Source organism: Bos javanicus, chromosome 29, assembly GCF_032452875.1.
Source record: "Bos javanicus breed banteng chromosome 29, ARS-OSU_banteng_1.0, whole genome shotgun sequence".
Classification (NCBI taxonomy): domain Eukaryota; kingdom Metazoa; phylum Chordata; class Mammalia; order Artiodactyla; family Bovidae; genus Bos; species Bos javanicus.
Window position 1 is genome coordinate 15,248,933 of NC_083896.1, and position 24,366 is coordinate 15,273,298.

The 24,366-nt window shown below is 37.3% G+C and overlaps 2 long non-coding RNA genes across 4 annotated transcripts in view; one reads left to right on the forward strand and one right to left on the reverse strand.

Annotated features, from left to right (window-relative positions):
• The window catches only part of LOC133241074 (uncharacterized), a 1,297,712-nt gene that overhangs the window by 545,365 nt on the left and 727,981 nt on the right, over positions 1 to 24,366 (forward strand). The gene's annotated exons all lie outside the window — the stretch shown is intronic.
• On the reverse strand, positions 11,866 to 17,130 carry LOC133241073 (uncharacterized). Its single transcript, XR_009734503.1, has 3 exons — positions 16,968 to 17,130; positions 13,647 to 13,713; positions 11,866 to 12,770 (listed from the first exon to the last, which is right to left on the reverse strand). It is a non-coding gene; the product is annotated as an uncharacterized LOC133241073 (long non-coding RNA).

Here is a 24,366-nt window from a genome sequence, read left to right on the forward strand (position 1 = left end):
ATTATAGATCTCTTTTTAGTTCTCTAATTTTTTTTGGCTGATAAATATAAAATACTAAATAGTAATTGTGATTATGTATATCTTGTCCCATCACTTCATGGCAAATAGATGGGGAAACAGTGGAAACAGTGTCAGACTTTATTTTTGGGGGCTCCAAAATCACTGCAGATAGTGACTTTAGCCATGAAATTAAAAGACACTTCCTCCTTGGAAGGAAAGTTATGACCAACCTAGATAGCATATTCAAAAGCAGAGACACTACTTTGCCAACAAAGGTCCATCTAGTCAAAGCTGTGGTTTTTCCAGTGGTCATGTATGGATGTGAGAGTTGGACTGTGAAGAAAACTGAGCACTGAAGAATTGATGCTTTTGAACTGTGGTGTTGGAGAAGACTCTTAAGAGTCCCTTGGACTGCAAGGAGATCCAACCAGTCCATTGTAAAGGAGATCAGTCCTGGGTGTTCATTGGAAGGAATGATGCTAAAGCTGAAACTCCAGTACTTTGGCCATGTCATGTGGAGGGTTGACTCATTGGAAAAGACCCTAATGCTGGGAGGGCTTGAGGGCAGGAAGAGAAGGGGACAACAGAGGATGAGATGGCTGGATGGTATCACTGACTCGATGGACGTGTGTCTGAGTGAAAGGATGGTATCACTGACTCGATGGACGTGTATCTGAGTGAACTCCGGGAGTTGGTGATGGATAGGGAGGCCTGGTGTGTTGCAATTCATGGGGTCGCAAAAAGTCGAACACGACTGAGCTACTGAATTGAACTGAACTGATATCATTGTTTGACTTTTGTGATCATTCATATAGTTTTTAAGTACAATGTTCTTTGAATTTGAAATATGTGTGCTTTATAATTTCAGTAAAAACTTTTGTGAAAAAGTGAAAGTGTTAGCCAACCAGTCATGTCGGACTCTTTGTGACCCCATGGACTGTAGCCTGCCAGGCTCCTCTGTCCATGAGATTTTCTAGGCAAGAATGCTGGAGTGGATTGTTGTTTTCTTCTTCAGGGTATCTTCCCAACCCAGAGATCGAGCCCTGGTCCAACACATTACAGGATGTTTTTTTTATTGTCTGAGTATTTCTTATTTTTAATTTAAAAAAATCAAAGACTTTTCTTTTAACATTGAGTAAAATGTACATGGAGAAGGAAAGGTCAACTCACTCCACTGTTCTTGCCTGGGAATATCCATGGACAAAGGAACCTGGATGTGTACTGTCCATAAGGTCACAAAGATTCAGACATGACTGAGCAACTGAACACATGCACACACAAAATGTCCATATAATTTTTCTTTTTATTTGATTTACATGTCACATGACACATTTCTTAGTATTGATGCGTACCTGTATTTCTGGAATAAAATTCCTTAAGCCAGTCATTCTTGGGTTTGGTGTCAATGTATGCTGCTTCATTAAAATAATGTAGGGTATTTCCTTCTTTTGTCATTTTTTAAAACTTTTTGAATGTCATTGGAATGATTTTGTAAATGCAGTGAGCCCTTTGCTTACTGCTAGTATCCTTTAGAATGGTCAGGAGTCCTTCCTACATAATTTCTGCCTACACAGTTAGATTTATTTTTTCACTGACATATATTTGACATACAAAACTGCATTAGTTTCAAATGCACAGCACAGTGACTTGGTGTGTACACACACCGTGCAATGATCACAGCAGTAGATCTAGCAATCATCAGTCATCATACAAAGTTAATAAATAAATATCATTGGCTGTATTCCTCATGCTGTACTTTAATCCCCTTGACCTATTCTTTTTTCTAATTTGTACCTTTGTGCCTTTTGAACCCTTTCACCTATTTTTCCCACCCTCTTCAAACTCTCTTTTTTTGCAGCCACCAGTTTGTACTGTGTAACTGGATTTGTTTTGTCTGTCATTATATTTGTTTTGTTTTTCATATTTCACATGTAATGAAATTGTATACTATTTGTCTTTGATTTACTTCAGTTAATATAATTCCTACAAGTTCCACCCATGTTGTTACAAGAGGCAAGATTTCATTCTTTTTATGGGTGAGTAATATTTCATTGTGTGTGTGTATATATATATACACCATTTCTTTTTCTATTCATCTATCATGGACACTTAATTTGCTTTCATTATCTTTGTTAACATAAATACTGTTACAAGATATGCAAGTGTATCATTTTCAATTAGTGTTTCTGTTTTCTTCAGATAAATACCTAGAAGTGGGATTACTGAATCATAATGGTAGTTTTATTTTTTAATTATTTGAGGAAACTCCATATCACTTTCCATACTGGCTGCATCAATTTACAACACCATCAACAGTGCATGAAGACTCTCTTTTACCCAAATCCTCACCAACACTTGCTATTTCTTATCTTTTTGATAATAACCTTTCCGACAGATGTATAGTGATATTTCATTGTGGTTTTGAGTAAAACTTCCATGATAATTAGTGATATTGAGCATCTTTTCATGTATCCATTAGCTCTCTATATGTCTTCCTTGAAAAAATGTCCATCCAGGTCCTCTGCCCATTTTTTTAATCTTTGTTTCTTTGATGTTGAGTCTTATGAGTTCTTTGTATATTTATAATATTAATCCGGGATCAGATATACTATTTGCAAATACCCTCTCCTAGTAAGTAGGTTATGTTTTCATTTTGTTAGTGACTGTATTCATTATGCAAAAACTTCTTGATTTGATGTAGTGCCATTTCTTTATGTTTGCTTTTGTCATTGTTGCCTGAGGAGATGTGTCCAAAAAACATTGCTAAGACCAATATTGGAGCTTACCGCCTATGTTTTGTTCTAGGAGCTTTGCAGTTTCAGAACTTCACAATTAAGTCTTTAAACCATTTTGACTTAAGATTTGGATGTGGTGTAAGAAAGTAGTCCAGTTTTATTCTTTTGTATGTAGCTGTCCACTTTTTCCAACAATATTTATTAAAGATTCTGTCTTTTCCAAATTGTGTATTCTTGCCTCTTTCATAAAAGATTATTGACCATATATGTGTGTGTTTATTCCTCGACTATTTCTATTCCATTGATGTATGTGTCTGTTTTAGTGCCAGTGCCATACTGTTTTGATTACTCTAACTTTGTAGTCTAGTGTGAAATCAGGACACAGGGTACCTCCAGTTTTATAATTACTTCTGAAGATTTTTTTGGTACTTAGGCTCATTTATGCTTCCATATTCACCTTGCTGTTGCTAAGTCACTTCAGTCGTGTCAGACTCCGTGCGACCCCATAGACGGCAGCCCACCAGGCTCCCCTGTCCCTGGGATTCTCCAGGCAAGAACACTGGAGTGGGTTGCCATTTCCTTCTCCAATGCATGAAAATGAAAAGCAAAGTTGCTCAGTCCTGTCCAACTCTTCGCGACCCCATGGACTGCAGCCTACCAGGCTCCTCTGCCCATGGGATTTTCCAGGCAAGAGTACTGGAGTGGGGTGCCATTGCCTTCTCCATATTCACCTTAGTATTACTTTTTCTTTTGCTCTGAAAAACACGTTGGTATTTCATAGGGATTGTGTTGCATCTGTAGCTTGCTTTAGGTACTATGGTATCTTTAATAGTATTTAATTTCCCAGTCTGTGAATACACTATGTCTTCCCATTTATTTGTGATGTATTCATTTTCTTTCCCCAATAACTTATGTATTATAGTTTTCAGAGTACAGAACTTTCACCTTTTTTGGCTAATTTTATTTGGAAATTGTATTTTTTGAAACAATTGTATATGAGACATTTTAAAAATCTATGACAGCTTTTTTTTTAAGTGCTATAAAGCAGTGCAACATATTTCAATACACTAATTTTATGTCCTGTGTCTTTACAGAATTTATTTATTCTAACAGTTTTCAGGTGGAATATTTAGGGTTTACTATATAAAATTTCATCCGCAAATAATTATAGTTTTACTTCTTCATTTCCAATGAATGCTTTTTAATTTTTTTCTTTCTTTCCTGATTACTCTAGCTAATACTTCCAATAATATTTTAAATATTTGACAAGAGTGGACATCTTTGTCCTCTTCCTGATCTTAGAGGAAAAGCTTTAAGCTTTTCATTATTGAGTATGAGATTATCTGTAGGTTTTTCATATATGATCTTCATTATCTCAGGGTACAAAGTCTGTATACATTTAAGACTAATGTTTCCTTGTTGATATTCTGTCTAGATAATAGATCCATTATTGTAAGTGAGATGTTACGGTTCCTTACTATTATCGTGTTGTGTCAATTTCCCATTTCTATCTTTTAATATATGTTTATGCATTTGGTGCTCCTATGTTAGGTGCATAAATATTTACAAATGTTGTATCCTCTTGTTGACTTGACCCCTTAAGTATGTTGTAATGATCTTCTTTGTCTTTTGTTACAGTCTTTGCTTTAAAGCATATTTTGTCAGATATACATATTTTTGGCTTATCATTCTTTCTTTTTATTTCCAGCTTTCTTTTCATTTCCAATAACAGGGAATATCATTTTTAAGCTTTCACTTTCAGTCTGTTTGTGAATTGAGTCTTGTAGACACCATTTAAATGAGTTATTGCATTTTTATTCAATTAGCCACCCTATGTCTTTTAATTAGAGAATTTAGTCTATTTATATTTAAAATAATTACTGATAGGTATGTATTTTTTGCCATTTTATTGTTTTCTGTGAAGTATTCTGCTGTGCTTTTTCATTCCTTTCTTCTTTTTTACTTTCTTCGCTTGTGTTTTTATTGCTGTCTTTAATGTTGTTTAGATCACTTTCTCATTATTTTTGTATATATATGACAGGATTTTGATGTGTAGTAACCATGAGGTTCATAATAACAACCTATATAGTAACAGTCTATTTTAAGTTAAAAGTTACTTAAGTTCAATAGCGTTCACTTCCCTCCCCTGGATTTTTTTTTTTTTTTTTACTTCTACATCTTTTATTTTATGTAAGTTTGAAATAATTATTGTAGTTACAGTTGATTTTTACTACTTTTGTCTTTTAACCTTTACACTATTAACCTTTAAACTTTTACCTTTATACTGACTTACTAATCCTGCTGGGTAGAGTATTCTTGGGAGGTTTTCTTGTCTGTCTGTCTGTTTATTTTTCTTCTAGCACTTTGAACACATCATGTCACTCCCTTCTTGACTGCAAAGTTTCTGCTGAAAAATCAGCCAATATTCTTATGGGGGCTCCCTTGTATGAAGCCAGTTTACTTTTGCTGCTGTAAGCTTTCTTTATTTTGTGATATTTTAATTGCAATAATTTTAGATCTATTTGGGTTCATCTTGATTGAGACTCCCTTCACATCCTGGACCTGGATGTCACTTTTCTCCCACAGGTTAGGGAAATGTTTGTCCATCATTTCTTCAAGAGTTTTATACCTCTTTTCTTTTGTTTGTGTTTGTCTCTCCGGGGACCCCCATAAAATGGAGGGATGTGTACTTGATATTGTTTCATATGTCCCTTAAGCTACCCTCATTTTTTAAATTTATTTTTCTCTTTGCTGTTATTTTATGTGATTTCCATTACTCTGTCCTTTGGGTCACTGGTCTGTTCTTCCATATCATCTAATCTGCTATTTCTTCCTGCTAGTATATTTTCTAGTTATTCTATTTTAAGATCTGTGAGTTGTTTTTGGTACTTTCTCATATTTTCAGTCTCTTTTGTGAAGTTGTTACTGTGTTTGCTGTTTCTTCTTCTGAGTTCAGTGAGCATCTTTAGGACCATTTGTTTGAACTCTTTATCAAGTAAGATACTGTGTCCATTTCTTTAACAATTTTTTCTGTTTCTTTATTTTGAAAATTATCCACTCTTTCATCATTTTAATTGACTCTCAGTATTTGTGTGTATGTATTATGTGAAACAATATATCTCTTTCTTTCTTAAATGAATGGGTTTGTGTAGGAGTTGAAATTTATGATTTAATCTTGCCCTAGTTCTTCTTGTTCCTCTCTAGGATTGTTTCAGATTAATGGGGTCTGGAAATGCAACCCTCCCTAGGAACTTGAACCTACTGCTCTGTGGATATCCCCTGTGTAGGCTGCATAAGCCTGTTGTCTCTGGAAGAAGGGGGTTGAGAGAGTGACATGGAGCTGATGGGGCTGCTTGAGTAACATGGATGGATGGTGCTGCTTGCTTGCTGCTGTTAGCAGGTTATATTGAGATGTACAGAAATAGTAACTTCCAGCACTGTGAGCAGCAATGTAGAGGCAGTCTGTGAAAACAGCATCCACCAGTGCTTCATCCCCAGGGAAAGACCCAGCAGATTTTGCCCCTTTTTGCAGATGCTTGGGATTGGCAGTGAATCTTTTTCACATTTTGTCCAGGCTCTTTTCAAATGGCTGCTTTTTTACTAGGTCCTGGAGCAAGTGTCTCTGTGTATGATTGTTTGAGACTCAAATCTTTGTTCCCTATAAGCCTATGTTTCTCCTAAATATAAACCTTGTTAATTTTCAAAGCCAGGCATTTCGGATGTTCTTTTCTCTGAAGCACGCCCCCAGATTTGGTGTACTTAGTATGGGGTATAAGCATCTTGCTTCTCAAGGAGAAGCTCCAACTATGCATGAAATTGATAGATATATCATACATGTATATATACTCCTCTCCTTTTTGGGTTACTATGATGCATATGTGTTTCTTGCCAAAAGCATGTCTCTGCCTTTCCTACCCATCTCGTCGTGACTCTTTCAACTTTTGTCGTGGTCAGCTAGGTCTTCAGCTATTTTCTCAGGTTCGTTTCAGAGGAAATTTTTCCCTATCTGGTCATATATTTTTTATATCTTTGTGAGGAGGTGAATTCAGGCTCTTTCTACACCATAATCTTATGTGGTTAGATATTTTGATGATTATCTCAAGTGCCATCTTCATAAAGTTATACTGAGATTGTCAATGGGACATTTTTTGGTGGAGAATCCCTTCACTCCTCAGAGTGGCAGCCAGAAAATGAAGAGTTTGGAATAGGCCTCTTAAAGTTCCTTTCCCCTGCTAACGTATCACTAAAATAATGGTCAGTGTAATGTTTTATGGTGACTAGAAGAAATTTCTATAGGTTCTAAAGTTTCCCCATGCAAACCCTAGGCTAAAATGAATTTTCCTAAGGTTTCCAGTCTTATTTGGGAACCTTATGTATATATTTATACAACTTTTAATTACACTAATAATTTTCTTCTACATGATGTGAGTTAATGTCTGTAAAACAACTAGCACACACCTGACACTGGTAAGCACTCAATAAATGTTGGACAACAGTGTTAGTATATTTGAATCTTACTGAACTCCCTGTAAATAAAATTGAGGAAATGATGACTTATATTTATTAAAAGGACTTGCCTGGATCACAAGGATCACACATTTAGAATATGGCAGTACTAGATTGCCAGCCTAGGGTTTTTTCACTCTGATATCAAAGCTTTTCACACTCATAGATGTTTATAAGTTGAGGGAGAAATTAATAAAGGGAGAAATTCATTAATCTGTAATTGAATTTAAGCATTTTCTTGATGTATGAATGTGGACAACAAATCATTAGTGTTAGCTATTCCTATAAATTTATCTCCAGTAGAAATAAAAATAATACCATATTAAAGATTTAATATACCTTGAGGTATCATTTATGATCACAAGCATTTTCAAATCATGCCAGTTAACAGACTTGCTGATTGAAATTATTATTCAGTTCAGTTCATTTCAGTCGCTCAGTCATGTCTGACTCTTTGCGACGCCATGAACCACAGCATGCCAGGAGTCCCTGTCAATCAAGGAGGAATTTATAAACAAATTAATACATAAATAAAATTCCATTTTTCCATTTTTAACCTAATGTCCAGGGGAGAAAATTAGAAATATCAGAGCAGAGGGTTTCATAAACGTACAATGGCCTAGGATGTGCATTGATCTTAATATGCATTGATCCTGTATCAAGACTTTACATATATTAATTTATTTAATTCTCAAAAGAACCTAAGAGATAGGTGTTATTTTCATTCCCATCTTCAGTTCAGTTCAGTTGCTCAGTCATGTCCAACTCTTTGTGACTCCATGAACCATAGCACACCAGGCCTCCCTATCCATCACCAACTGCCAGAGTCTACACAAACCCATGTCCATTGTGTCAGTGATGCCATCCAGCCATTTCATCCTCTGTTGTCCCCTTCTCCTCCTGCCTTCAATCTTTCCCAGCATCAGGGTCTTTTCAAATGAGTCAGCTCTTCCCATCAGGTGGCCAAAGTATAGGAGTTTCAGCTTCAACATCAGTCCTTCCAAACAAATCCCAGGGCTGATCTCCCTTAGGATGGACTGGTTGGATCTCCTTGCAGTCCAAGGGACTCTCAAGAGTCTTCTCCAGCACCATAGTTCAAAAGCATCAATTCTTCAGCACTCAACTTTCTTTATAGTCCAACTCTCACATCCATACATCACCACTGGAAAAACCATAGCCTTGACTAGACAGACCTTTGTTGGCAAAGTAATGTCTCTGCTTTTCAATATGCTATCTAGGTTGGTCATAACTTTCCTTCCAAGGAGTAAGCGTCTTTTAATTTCATGGCTGCAATCACCATCTGCAATGATTTTGGAGCCCAAAAAATAAAGTCTGACACTGTTTCCACTGTTTCCCCATCTATTTCCCATGAAGTGATGGGACCAGATGCCATGATCTTAGTTTTCTGAATGTTGATCTTTAAGCCAACTTTTTTACTCTCTTCTTTCACTTTCATCAAGAGCTCTTTAGTTCTTCTTCACTTTCTGCCATAAGGGTGGTATCATCTGCATATCTGAGGTTACTGATATTTCTCCTGGCAGTCTTGATTCCAGCTTGTGCTTCTTCCAGTCCAGCGTTTCTTATGATGTACCCTGCATACAAGTTAAATAAGTTGGTTGACAATACACAGCCTTGACGTACTCCTTTTCCTATTTTGAATCAATCTGTTGTTCTATCCAGCTCTAAATGTTGCTTCCTGAACTGCATACAGGTTTCTCAATAGGCAGGTCAGGTGGTCTGGTATTCCCATCTCTTTCAAAATTTTCCACAGTTTTTGTGATCTACACAGTCAAAGGTTTGGCATAGTCAATAAAGCAGAAATAGATGTTTTTCTCTAACTCTTTTGCTTTTCTGATGATCCATCGGATGCTGGCAATTTGATCTCTGGTTCCTCTGCCTTTTCTAAAACCAGCTTGAACATCTGTAAGTTCATGGTTCACATATTACTGAAGCTTGGCTTGGAGTATTTTGAGCATTACTTTACTAGCTTGTGAGATGAGTTCAATTGTGCAGTAGTTTGAGCATTCTTTAACATTGCCTTTCTTTGGAATTGGAATGAAAACTGACTTTTTCTAGTCCTGTGGCCACTGCTGAGTTTTCCAAATTTGCTGACATATTGAGTGCAGCACTTCACAGCATCATCTTTTAGGATTTGAAATACCTCAACTGGAAATCCATCACCTCCACTAACTTTGTTCATAGTGATGCTTCCTAAGGCCCACTTGACTTCACATTCCAGGATCTGGCTCTAGGTGAGTGATCACACCATCATGATTATCTGGGTAGTGAAGATACTTTTTGTATAGTTCTTCTGTGTATTCTTGCTACCTCTTCTTAATATCTTCTGCTTCTGTTAGGTCCATGCCATTTCTGTCCTTTATTGAGCCCATCTTTACATGAAATGTTCCCTTGGTATCTCTAACTTTCTCAAGGAGACCTCTAGTCTTCCTATTCTATTGTTTTCCTCTATTTCTTTGCATTGATCACTCAGGAAGGCTTTCTTAGCTCTCCTTGCTATTCTTTGGAACTCTGCATTGAAATGGGTATATCTTTCCTTTTCTCCTCTGCTTTTGGCTTCTCTTCTTTTCACAGCTATTTGTAAGGCCTCTTCCAACAGCCATTTTGCTTTTTTGCATTTTTTTTTCAATGGGTATGGTCTTGATCCCTGTCTCCTGTACAGTGTCACGAACCTCCGTCCATAGTTCATCAGGCACTCTATCAGATCTAGTCCCTTAAAACTATTTCTCAATTCCACTGTATAGTCATAAGGGATTTGATTTAGGTCATACCTGGATGGTCTAGCGATTTTCCCTACTTTCTTCTATTTAAGTCTAAATTTGGCAATAAGGAGTTCATTATCTGAGCCACAGTCACTCCTGGTCTTGTTTTTGCTGACTGTATAGGGCTCTCTATCTTTGGGTGCAAATGAATGAATGAAATGAATGAATGAAAACTCAATGAAACTAAGCCATGCTGTGTCGGGCCACCCAAGATGGAGGGGTCATGGTGGAGAGGTCTGACAGAATGTGGTGCACTGGAGAAGGAAATGGCAAACCACTTCGGTATTCTTGCCTTGAGAACCCCATGAACAGTATGAAAAGGCAAAAAGATAGGACAATGAAAGATGAACTCCCCAGGTTGGTAGATGCCCAATATGCTACTGGAGATCAGTGGAGAAGTAACTCCAGAAAGAATGAAAGGATGGAGCCAAAGCAAAACAACACCCAGTTGTGGATGTGACTGGTGACAGAAGCAAGGTCCCATGCTGTAAAGAGCAATATTGCATAGGAACCTGGAATGTTAGGTCCATGAATCAAGGCAAATTGGAAGTGGTCAAACAGGAGATGGCAAGAGTGAACGTTGATATTCTAGCAATCAGTGAACTAAGATGGACTGAAATGGGTGAATTTAACTCAGATGACCATTATATCTAAGACTACATCTACTACTACATCCTACTACGACTACATCCTGCCCCACTACTACTGTGGGCAGGAATCCCTGAGAAGAAATAGAGTAGCCATCATAGTCAACAAAAGAGTCGGAAATGCAGTACTTGGATGCAATCTCAAAAACTAGAGGATGATCTCTGTTTGTTTCCAAGGCAAACCATTCAGTGTCACAGTAATCCAAGTCTATGCCCCGACTAGTAATGCTGAAGAAGCTGAAGTTGAACGATTCTATAGTGGATGGCAGGAGAAGGCAATGGCACCCCACTCCAGTACTCTTGCCTGGAAAATCCCATGGACAGAGGAGCCTGGTAGGCTGCAGTCCATGGGGTCGCTAAGAATTGGACACAACTGAGTGACTTCACTTTCACTTTTCACTTTCATGCATTGGAGGAGGAAATGGCAACCCACTCCAGTGTTCTTGCCTGGAGAATCCCAGGGATGGCGGGGCCTGGTGGGCTGCTGTCTATGGGGTTGCACAGAGTCGGACATGACTGAAGCGACTTAGCAGCAGCAGCAGTATGGTGGATGGCATCACTGACTTGATGGACATGAGTCTGAGTGAACTCTGGGAGTTGGTAATGGACAGGGAGGCCTGGCGTGCTGCGATTCATGGGGTCGCAAAGAGTCGGACATGACTGAGCAACTGATCTGATCTGATGGTGACCTACAAGACTTTTACAACTAACACCCAAAAAAGATGTCCTTTTCATTATAGGGTGTTGGAACGCAAAAGTAGGAAGTCAATAAATACCTGGAGTAACAGGCATATTTGGCCTTGGAGTACAGAATGAAGCAGGGCAAAGGCTAATAGAGTTTTGCCAAGAGAACCCACTGGTCATAGCAAACACCCTCTTCCAATGAGAAGACTCTACACCTGAACTTATTATTAAAACATTAATAAATATTTATAATTTTATTCCAATATAATTTGTTCTCTGCATTCCTATGTATTTATCTTATGTACTTAAAATTTTATTTTGAGAAAGAAGTCCATGGACTTTACCAGACAGTCAGAGAGGCTAATAGTACAAAAACAGTAAACAGCACCTAATAAATTGGTCTGTGTTTATATGACCCTCTTATCCTATTCTGCATTTTTAACTTCATTTCACAAGGGATGTATTATGGGATGAATGTTCCCAACATCTCATTCAAAGGAAATTTGAGGCATCCACACCTGATGGTAACTGGCACTGAATTCAGCAGATTTTGCAGCTGGCACAATAACCAGATGGATTTTAATTGCCCGGTGAAGGTATAATTTTCCCCAAGAAATCCCACACATGCCAGTGTAGTCCTGTGAGCTAGTCACAGGCCTCTTCCTTTGCCAACCTTTCCAGCCTCCTGCAAATACTGCTTTTTAAAGGGATCCTGTGACAGCATCAAGAGAAATTTAGTAAATGTCTGCTCGATTGGGGTAGAAGTGAAATAAATAGCCAGCGCTCTAGGGAAAAGTCACAGACAATGCTCTCCTGCTGCTCAGTGTGCTTATCAGTACACAAACAGCCCTTCTGCAAAATGCATTGTGCTAAATCTAATCTGACGCATCCCCCTGGGGAGATGGGGAAAAAGGCAAGATCATCAGAGGGTTGATGGATTGGGATACATTCCATCTTCCTTCAGAATGCCCACATTTCCCTTCAGCATAGCCCTGGTATTCCTTACGTTCCTTGCACTTGGGTGACTTTTTATATCCTGACAATAAAAACCTTGCTTTTCAACTTCTTTAAACTTCAGGATATGTGAAGAGTACTGCTACATAGAAAACATTTCTAAACATTGAATCACATCATTATCAAATGGAAAGAGACCAATCTTTTTCATCATCGAAGCTTAATCTTCTTGACCACTCATTATTTCCATGTTGCCTCTTAAGAAACTGAGTCTCAGAATGGTTAAATAATTTGATCAAGGCCACACAGCTATTAAGAAATAGAGTTAGGCTTTCAACTCAGTTATTCATTTCTAAATTTTCAGCTTTCCATTATCTGCCTCTAAAGATTATACCTACAGGAGATTTTCAGCAAGAGGAAACATATATTTTAGGTGAAATCTTGGGATGTTTCTTGAAGCAGACCTTAAGAAGAGTAGTTAGAGTAACATTAGTATTAATATAAGTAAAGAAAGTAGGATTTTAAAAAGAGAATATTCTTAGAAGCATTTCTCAGTAATCACAATACAAAGTTTCCCATTTCAAAGTATTCTACTTTGCTTTTAAGTTTCTGTTCATACCTCAATCAAATTAAATTGGTTTTTCCACATAGCAATTTGGAGAAATATCAGGCCCATTGGGATCAAGTGAAAAACAGATGTGATATAATATGCATTTTTCATGTGCCCCCAAGGGTTGTGACATTTCCAATTTTTTGACACTCTAGGGTAAGGAAAATACATCTCTTAGCATGAAACTGAAGCTCTCAGTCCTCCAGTTTGGTTGCTAGAGTGAACTTACTTAGGTAGATGGAGAACTTCAGTGAATATCTTGTGTGAAAATTTGCAAAACTTGAACCTTTTTATATAATTGATCATTTACGACAGCCAGTTACTTTCCTGCTTGGGGAACAGCTGGGCTTTTCAAAATGCTGCAACATTAACTCACTCACTTACCCATACCTACCAGTATAAACAATATTATGCTGTCAGAGAGTCTGGCGTAACAAATCCTATTTCAGATTTTCCTCAGATATAGGTATTGATAAAATATAATGGCACTAAGATATCCAGATCACCTCTCCCACAGGCCTGGTTTAAGTTTAATTTAGTCATTCATTTAAAATAAAATTATTAAGTGACCCCTGAATATGGTAACTAGATATTTTGAAGGGCTTAGAGAGCTTTTGATAAAACTTTAATGAAATCTACTGATCATTCAGTTTTGTTTTTGCTGGGCTGTGTTTTGTTTGCTTGTTTGTTAGCTTATTTTAACCAAGTAGTAAACAATAAACATACTCACCCTATACTGACTTCTTGTCCTTTGGGAACTTCCTGTAGTTTAGATACTAATTAACACTGAGATGCAGCTGTAAGTAAAGAATGAAGAACAGGTTATTTAAACAATTATATATATTCGTTCAGTACTTACACTGATGATAATGGAAGTAATAATTGCTTTTTATAACTAATGGTGTCCTTGGTTCCTGTTAGGAAGTGTATTCTTCTTCCCCCGCCAAATGCCAGAATAGCCATATAATCTATTATCCACTCATGATAAACCATCTATGAGTGGCACAGTGATTGATCCAAGAGGAGTTTAAGGAAATATCATTCAGGTTCACCTTTAGGCTGGAGAAGAAAATGGCAAACCACTCCAGTATTCTTGCTTGGAGAATTCCATGGACGGAGGAGCCTGGAAGGCTACAGTCCTGCCATCGTAGTCTTACATGCGGTGACAAAGAGTTGGACATGACTGAGTGAATATCACTCGTTCACTCACTCACCTTTAGGCAGATAATTAAATGACTCAGTGACAAAACGGAGTGTACACTTGTGTAATTATTTGAAGGCGACCTTGGGAAGGAGCCAAGCTGTCAGGTGGGAAATGAAGGACTCATTTTTTTTCCCCCCTAGATAAGAAATGTGGACAGAGATTGTCCTTTGACTGCATCTGAGCATCTGAACCTACCTTGAGAGAAAACTAACTGCCCCATGGATTCAGTACATTGTAATAGCAAGCCTGTGCTTCTCAACTATCTTATTGAGCTCTCTGGTAATTGTCAAAATTGACCATTTTATTTTTAAAAAGTCACACAAAAAATAAAATGTCTAAAATTGAATCCTTTCTACTTATCACTCTATCTGTGCCAGGTAAGGTGAAAGGTTGGTACTTAATATAAATTACCTAATTTAATTCTCATAATAATGCCATCAAAGAGCTATCAATTTGATTTCCATATTATGAATGAATAAACTAATGTTTTTTGAAGTTATGTGACTTGTTCAAACATATTAACTTTAACTCCAAAGTCTTGGTGGTCCTTATATCAATATTAGGGTTTTGTAGGCAGGGTTAATATTCTTGCCTGGATAATCCCATGAACAGAGGAGCCTGGCGGGCTATAGTCCATAGGGTTGCAAAGAGTCAGACACAAATGAAGCAACTTGGCATACATGCACATGGAGGATGATTTCATGCGCGATGATGAGGAGGACTACGACGTGGTGAGGCGCAGGGAACAGAACTGTGGGGCTGGAGGTGGTTTCTGGCTTTAGGAGCCGGGGCAGGGGCGGCCGCGGCCTCTCTCCGTAGAACATGTGCTCCTTCCAGCCTCTCCTGAGGCAGTGACAGGACGAGTTTACCTCCTCCCTCTTCTCGCACTGGGTCCCTGTTTCTCTAATCTTAATATGACCCTTTTATTGAGGAGATGTCTCCTAAACTTAGGAAACATTTCCTGCTGAATTGTATTTGCTTAGCCTGTCAGCCTCTCTGACAGTCACAAGTTCTCTTGAATCTCTGCACCCCAGTCTCCCAGCAGCTTTAACCACTCCTGATTGTCTCATTTCAGATATAGTTACAGGTTGACTCCTCAAGTCCCAACTCCACATCTGGCAAATGTCCCATCTCTGTTTCAAGGGATAACTTGAAATCCAAATACTTAAAAGAATTTAAAAGGGTCTTCTTTGCCCTTCATTTAGAACAAGAGTTAGGAAACATTTTCTTTAAAGGGCTAAATAGTAAATATTTTAAGATTTGTCTGTGTGTTTTTCCTTCATTTGTTGTTGTTCTTTTTGTCTTTACAATCCTTATAAAACTGTATAAATCTTTTCTAACATCATACGTCATATAAAATTGAGTCATGGTTTGACAAATGCTGGTCTAGAACTTAATATTCTCAAATGCATCTACATGTATCTGTATAAGTACTTTTAGTTGTTTATCTACTTTAGCCCAAAATAAAGCTACAAGTTTTACTTCAAGGTCAAATTTATTGAAACAGTTCAAACAGGTCTAACAATCATAAAGACAATAACAAAATTGCACTCATAGTAATCATCATCTCTTAGTAGATTATAAAGGAGATTTAAGCCATAACCGCATATGTCTCCTCTTCCTTAAACCTCTTGCATTCGGCAAGCATCATTTGTTGCCTCACCTGACATCTCCCTATCCTCACCCTCCACTACCAAAAGTCTCTCTGCCAAAAGACATCTCAGAGCGTCTGCTATCTCTCTCTAGGTTCTTAAAGATTAGCATAATTATGTCCCCTTAAGAGTCATTTTCACCTCTGTTTCTGTGTCTGTCCTTCCAAACCTATTGTGTAAAAGCATATCACCAAGTTCCCCAAGAACCTGGCAGAAAGAGAAAAGTTCTTCTTAGGCTAGTAGGAAAGGCTCAAGGAGAGACCACAGTGTGCCTGGTAAGGCTAAAGGGAATGGGGTAGGGGACATGGGAATGTGGTAAAAACATGACTCTTGGATCTTAGTTTGCCACAAAAGCAATTATAAAATATTTCTCTATATCTATTTCTCTATATCTATATACCTGTATATAGGTATATGGGTTTCCCAGGTAGCACTACTGATAAAGAACCTGCTTGCCAATGCAGGAGACACAGGAGACCTAAGAGATGTGGGTTCGATCCCTGGGTTGGGAAGATCCCCTGGAGGAGGGCATAGCAACCCACTTCAGTATTCTTGCCTGGAGAATCCCATGGATGGGGGAGTCTGGTGGGCTACAGGCCACAGAGTTTCAAAGAGTTGAACATGACTGAAATGACCTTGTATGCATACATACATATACTTCTTTAACAATGGACACCATACAATATAAAAGAAACAAAAACCTAGACGAAATATTGTCCAGATAAAGCTCTTAGAGGAGATGGTACAGTGGGGTGAACTGAGAGATGGAAGAGATCTAGATTCAAGTTTTGGCTCATCCACTGAACAGGCAGTTCAGCTTGAGTAAATTGTACTCTTCCCTGGGTGAACTTCACTTGCCCCATCTGTAAAACAATTATGTTGGATTAGATTAATTTTTAGTTCCTCCACAGTCTTGTTATTGTATCAAAAACAAAAAGAAATGCCTTATTTCCTTGTCACTTAGAATATGGGAATCCTACTTAAAATAGTCTTAACTTTATCAGCAAGAGTACAACAGCAAGTTGTTGCTGCAATTCTATATACACATGCACTATTTTGTTTCATTTGCTAAAAAAATTTACAATTGTTAATGGAACAACTTGTGATAGGAAATGAAGAATTTTCTATTACTGAAACTATTCAAGGCAAGTCTAGACATGGCTATAATAGAGTCTGTAGAATGATGTGAATTCACCTCTGAGAGCTCCATGTGGGATGATTCAGACATTCCAAGGCATGTCCGCCTGTCTGTCTCATATCTAAGAGCACACTGCAGTCTTCAGATGCTGATAATCTCTTCTTAGGTAGTTTGACCTGGAGATGGAATTGATTTCCTTTGCTATTTGGCTTTTGAAATCCTGGTCTAAAAAAAAAAAAAAAAACTAATTAGATTGGTTTTTAAAAAATGAGACTGAATTCTCTTTATGGTGGATACCATATCCATTTATTTAGTAGGATTATTAACCTGTTTGTTCATTTAACAAATATATCTTGGTTTTTTTCTCTGTCTTACAGTAACTAGATGAATAAAACAGTCACTACCCTATCATGCCAAGAAAGGTAGGGCTTTTACCTGTCTAGTTATTCTACCTCCCTCTTACAATAACTGGTATATAGCAGTACTCAGAACAATCTTTCAGTTGTGTTTGCCTTAAAGAATTATAATATGGAAAAATTAGACTAATAATTACAAATAATTCTAATGCCATGAGTTATTGTGAGATATGGGCAAGGAGATGATTGCATTCAAGAAATATAAGTAGTTCAGAGAAAGAGATGGCTAATTCAGCCTAAAAAGAGGGAAGTAAATAAAACTTAAAAGATGAAGGAATGATTAGCAAAGGACTTTGAAAAATCAATACATGTTTTTTATGATGAACAAGCAGAGATTATTCTACACATCTGAAGGAGCAGTAAGGATGGTTATCTGGTTGACTGATGAGAGGATTTGGCAGAGCATGAGCTTGGGAGTGTAGGAAGAGAGTAGTGTAAGAGGCAGGTGGTACAAACAGGTAAGTGCCAGGTCTTAGGCTAATAGGCAGAATAGGAGGGGAAAGTCATGATCAAATATTCTGCTAAAAGGATCCCATTGGCTATAGAGTGAGAGATGGGATGGTGCTAGAGCAGTAAGATCCAGGTAAGTGAGCTAGGATGGTACTGAAATAGCACAAATAAGATATGATAAGGTCTTGAATTAAGACAGCAGAAGGAGTAATAGAGACAGGAGAGAGAAGTGAAATACTTAGAAATACACAATTTCTGTATTTCTAGAATTATTTGATAGGTTATATACAGATGTGAAGAAAACTGCATACTCCTATCTTGATGAATTAATTAAAAATTTCACCCTCAAATTTTCTGTATGGGATTTTGGTGACTACTTCCTGGGGGGTTTGGGGATCATGGAATGTGCTGTAAGTACCTGGTTCTCTTAGTACTAGGGGACCATGAGAGGTTTGAGAGCACAGAGCATTGGGATCAGAACTGTATTTTCAAAAGAGAAATTAATAGTAGCATTAGGATCGGGTAGGGGAATGGGGTTCAAGTTAGTCTCATCAAGTCTATCTCCACTAAGTTAGACCAGGTTAATGGAAACCCATAAATATTTAATGCAAGGTAAAATTCAAGTGTATGCTATCTAATCACTTATTCAGCCATGACATATTTAAAGAATCTTTAGCCTAAAAATAGGAAGCCCCAGGGCTCACTCTGCAGGAAAATTTCCTTCTCTTCCATATATACACTAAAATTTCAGGAATGCTAGTATGGGGAGGACTGCTTTCTGCAGATTTATACAGGATTGATGCAAGAAGAGAAGAAGTTAATTTAAAACTTAAGGTAAAGGATATGCTACTGTGTAAATAAGGAAAAAAGGAACAAAAAGAGGCAGAAACAGATTTGAAGCTGTCTGCTAAATGTAGAGGGGGTTAAGGATAGTTCCTTCTCTGGGGTGATAAACAAGAAAAAGCAAATGAGGAAAACTTATTATGCCAATTATGATTGCATTCATTCAGCTCAGTGATATGCATTTAAACATAGAGGAGTTAAAAGATAATTTTCTAACATATAAAGTATTGCACTCAGAAAGTAATAAAATTTAAAATCTTTCAGAAAAGTTAAAGAAAACTTTGAGGGGCTGATTGCTAATACTGTCTGTAAAACATTGACATCTATTCTAGGATCCTATATTCTTTGTCAATTACACAGTTGCACCAGACAGTCCAGAGAAATTTATTTATAATAAAAATATATTGCAATTCCTTTGATACTGAACTAATTTTTCACCATCTGTGAGTTTCATAGGTTTACACTTGATGAATTTGTTATCAGAAGTAGAAGGGTTGCAAAATGAAACATAATTGAAATTCAAATGATGAGTCTTTGGACTGCCTATATACTTTGGAATCAAAAACTCTTATTAAACATTAAAAAGAAAAGAAAGTTAGTAGAAATGTCTATTTTGGAGTTTTTTTTAATAAAATAATACCTCGGAGAGTTACCTAGATAAAGAATAAATGGTGCAAGGATGATGGTCACAATGTTTTGAAAATATTAATTAAATTCAGTGAACAAAAGAAATGCAGTAATAAATTAACAACCACACTACAAATATTGAACCCCAAATAAATCTGAACATACAGCATTAGAACTATTATTCATAATTGAAAATAGGAGCATTTGTAAATATATACCAAGTGTTTAATTAGTATTAAGTTCACTTTAGTTCAGTTGCTCAGTTGTGGCTGATTCCTTGAGACCCTATGGACTGCAGCACACCAGGCTTCCCTGTTCATCACCAGTTCCCAGAGCTTGCTCAAACTCATGTCCATTGGGTCAGTGATGCTATCCAACCATCTCATCCTCTGTTGTCCCCTTCTCCTCCTGCCTTCAATCTTTCCCGGAGTCAGGATCTTTTCCAATGAGTCTGCTCTTTGTATCAAGTGGCCAAAGTTTTGGAGCTTCAGCATCAGTGTTTCCGATAAATACTCAGGGCTGATTTCATTTAGGATTGATTGGATCTCCTTGCAGTACAAGGGACTCTCAAGAGTCTTCTCCAACATTGGAGTTCAAAAGCATCAATCTTTTGGGGCTCAGCTTTCTTTATTGTTCTATCATACATGGGACCATAACTCTCACATCCATACATGACTACTGGAAAAAAACATAGCTTTGACTAGATGGACCTTTGTTGGCAAAGTAATGTCTCTGCTTTTTAATATGCTGTCTAGGTTGGTCATAGCTTTTCTTCCAAGGAGCAAGTATCTTTTAATTTCATGGCTGCAGTCACCATTTGCAGTGATTTTGGAGCCCAAGAAAATAAATAAAGTCTGTCACTATTTCCATTGTTTCCCCATCTATTTGCCATGAAGTGATGAGACTTGATGCCACAATCTTCTTTTTTTGAATGTTAAGTTTTAAGCAAGCTTTTTCACTCTCCTCTTTCACTTTCATCAAGAGGCTCTTTAGTTGCTCTTCTCTTTCTGCCATAAGGGTGGTGTCATCTGCATATCTGAGGTTATTGATATTTATCCTGGCAATCTTGATTCCAGCTTGGGCTTCATCCACCACAGCATTTTGTATGATGTACTCTGCATATAAGTTAAATGAGTAGGGTGACGATATACAGCCTTGATGTACTTCATTCCCAATTTGGAACCAGTCCGTTATTCCATGTCCGGTTCTAACTGTTGCTTCCTGACCTGCATACGGCTTTCTCAGGAGGCAGGGGAGGTGGACTGATATTCTCATCTCCTGAAGAAGTTTCCACAGTTTTTTGTGATCCACACAGTCAAAGGGGCATCCCTGGTGGCTCAGCTGTTAAAGAATCCACCTACAATGCAGGAGGCCTGGGTTCGATCCCGGAGTTGGGAAAATCCCCTGGAGAATAAAATGGCTACCCATTCCAGTATTCTGCCCTGGAGAATTCCATGGACTGTATAGTCCATGGGGTCACAAAGAGTCAGAAATGACCGAGTGACTTTCACTACTACACAGTCAAAGGCTTTGGTGTAGTCAAAGCGGAAGTAGATGTTTTTCTGGAACTATCTTGCTTTTTCTAGTATTAAGATAGTCTATCATTTTTAAAGGTAAGTTTGTAACTGATGAGAAGGGAGTTATGGAGAATATTTAACACTGCTAAATTTAAAGCATTTCTTCTAAAAATTCTTCTCTTATTAAATAAAAAGAAGATTCTAATTCCTATAGGTCAAAAATGTGTCACCCCTCCACACTCTTTTAGTACAAGTCTCTTCAATTCATGGGTCTTATCATCTCAGATGTAATCAATCTCCCTTATATCTTCTAGTAAATTATAAAACACAGTGTTATATGGTAAATACTAATCCAGTATCCTCCAGAAGCACAAAAATATAATTTTATTTTCATCTTGGGATATGAAAAGAGTGGGTTATCCAAGAGCAATTTTTTAACACACACACAAATCCCACTTCCTCAGCTAGAAACATCTTTTAAAACCATTACATTAAGACATTTAGAATATTTTAAATTTACGTATTTATTTTCTAATTGTTTCAACAACAATTTGCTATATATATCAGATTTTTTTTTAAACTATACAAAGAATAACAATTGCACTCCTCTGATTTAAACAGTAAATCCTATGACTATTATTGCTGCTGTTACTACAGCTACCATTTATAAATCTTTTTTATCATTATATTATTTGATTTTCCCAACAGTCTTATATATTGTTGAAATAGATAGGTATCTGTTAAATCAGCAAAACGAAAATGAAAGAAACATTTTGTGTATGTCTTAGCATGGGTTCTAGATTAAAAAAAAAAAAAAAATTACCTCCCATGAGAAACTGACCTAATTCAGATTTAGGGTTCAAATTTACACTACTTCTGAAACCCCCAAATTATAATCTGACTAAATCAAATAAGAGTTGTCCATACTGGAAGCATAGGGGGCAATTGACAAATAAAATTTACCCAGAGGGAAATAATTTTCTTATTATTTCTACAGATATTTTTTACAAATGAAATACAGATGTCAATAGAAACTCATGATATCAATCACAGAACACACATGGAAATTAAAAAAAAAGCAAAAGTCAGCATAAACAATAAACAGAAGAAAAGATCACCATATTTAATGAATGGGTAAAATAACAGAATACCAACTGCTAACATAAGAATTAGAAAATATAGAAAATGAAAGTGGCTCAGTTGTATCTGACTCTTTGACACCCCATGGATTATACAGTTTATGGAATTCTCCAGGCCAGAATACTAGAGTGAGTATCCTTTCCCTTCTCCAGGGGATCTTCCCAACCCAGAGATTGAACCCAGGTCTCCTGCATTGGAAGCGCCTTCTTTACCAGCTGAGCCACAAGGGAGCCCCAGAATATACAGAAGATAGGTTGAAAAGAATTACACAGAGTGCAACACACGAGCAAACGTATAGACACTAAGAAAGACTGGTTAAGAGACATGGATGACGAGACAAAGGTCTACCGTGTATGTTGTTGTAGTTCCGGAAGTCAAGAATAGAGGGAATGGGGAGAGGCAATAACTAAGGTGATAATGGTGGATTAACTGTCATTATCAATTAGAGACATGAATTCTGACTTCTCAGAAATCCAACATGTCACAATCAGAATAAAAATAAATGTATAATAGGCAGATCATAGAAAAACTACAATAAATATAAATGGGATATCTGGAAAGGATTCAGGAGAAAAGTCAGACGACTTAGGATAAAATAATAGTGTTAAATTTGACCTCTCACTTCTTGCTAAAACAACAACAAAAAAATGGTATCCCTAAAGTGCCCCGAGAAAATATGTTCACAAACTATTATTCAACAATAAGAGTAAAATCAAAATAATTTTTGACAAGCAAAACAGAATATTTCCTACCTATAGCACTTCAATACATGTGTTTTTAAAGGAAGCATTATAAAATGTGATTTAATGAATGAATTCTAGGTAAATAATCCCAGGAAATGATACAAAGTGCAGGTAGAAAATATGAGCAAAGAAACTAGATAAGCAAGTTAATAGAAATGAAGTAATTATATAAACCTAATACAAATATTTCACTGGATGACAACTAAAAGAACAAACATTCAGGAGATGAAGAGTATCTGAAATGGGGGATGTAGTAATAATTAGACTGATGTATTGTAACATCCTTCAGTGTTTCCAGGGGATGGCAGCTACGTAATTTTAAGCTCAAAAATGGATATTAAAACATATATCAGTTAACCTCAAAGAGAATAGGAATAAAATGTATTGTTTCCCAACTAAAAGAGAGAAATGACATTTTATAAACAGAATAAAAGAAAGCAACAAAGAAAGGAAACACAGAGAAATAAGAATTAATAAAAAGCAAAATACAATGTGGGAAACATAATTCTGTATACACTGATGAAGAAAAGTGAGAACATGAAGCATCTTGTGTGCTTAGCTCAAGAGTTTCGAAAGCTTTCCACGGAAAGTAGGGAGGTAGCGAGCCCTGTAATTGTATCTCTGTCTCCCTATATGACCATCAGGTATTTTATAGACAGTGCTTTCCAGTGCCTCTGTGTATCAACACGGACACCCTGTGCTGACGCGCCTCTGTGCTGCTTGTGTGCTAAGTCAGTTCAGTCCTGTTCAAATATCACTGACTCTGCGGACTAGCCTGCCAGGCTCCTCTGTCCATGGGATCTCCAGGCAAGAATATTGGGAGCAATTCTTGTATCGTGGGTTGCCGTGTCCTCCTCCAGAGGATCTTTCCTACCCAGAGATTGAACTTGCATCTCTTGGGTCTCCTGCACTGGCAGGTGGGTTCTTTACCATTAGTGTCACCTGCCTCAGTGATACTCAGTTCAGTTCAGTCGCTCAGCCGTGTCCAACTCTTTGCAACCCCATGAATCGCAGCACGCCAGGCCTCCCTGTCCATCACCAACTCCTGGAATTCACCCAGATTCACGTCCGTCGAGTCAGTGATGCCATCCAGCCATCTCATCCTCTTGCGTCCCCTTCTCCTCCTGCCCCCAATCCCTCCCAGCATCAGAGTCTTTTCCAATGAGTCAACTCTTCGCATGAGGTGGCCACAGTACTGGAGTTTCAGCTTTAGCATCATTCCTTCCAAAGAAATCCCAGGGCTGATCTCCTTCAGAATGGACTGGTTGGATCTCCCTGCAGTCCAAGAGACTCTCAAGAGTCTTCTACACCACAGTTCAAAAGCATCAAATTAAATGGGTCTTTGCATGATCAAGATGATTAAATCACACCGACAGCTTCTTGAAGGCAAGTGCAATCTTCTTGTCCTTAGTTTTGAAACTGCCATGTGACTAGTAGGTATTAGCAAAAGTATGATCTCATCTCTTTTCTAAAATTGTTTACATTTTATCCTAGTGAGTTAATAAGAGTTTTTAATGAACTTGTACCAAGATTTTATGACCAACAATTATAGATGTCCTACTAAAAATGAGAGTAATGCAATATGAGTAAATAAATTTAACCTTTATTGAGTGTTTGCTATATTTAAGGCACTATATTAGACATACAGCATCTTTGTGAATCCCCACATCTGTTTCATATGTAACATATACTTATTAATTCCATTGTATGGCTGAGGGGC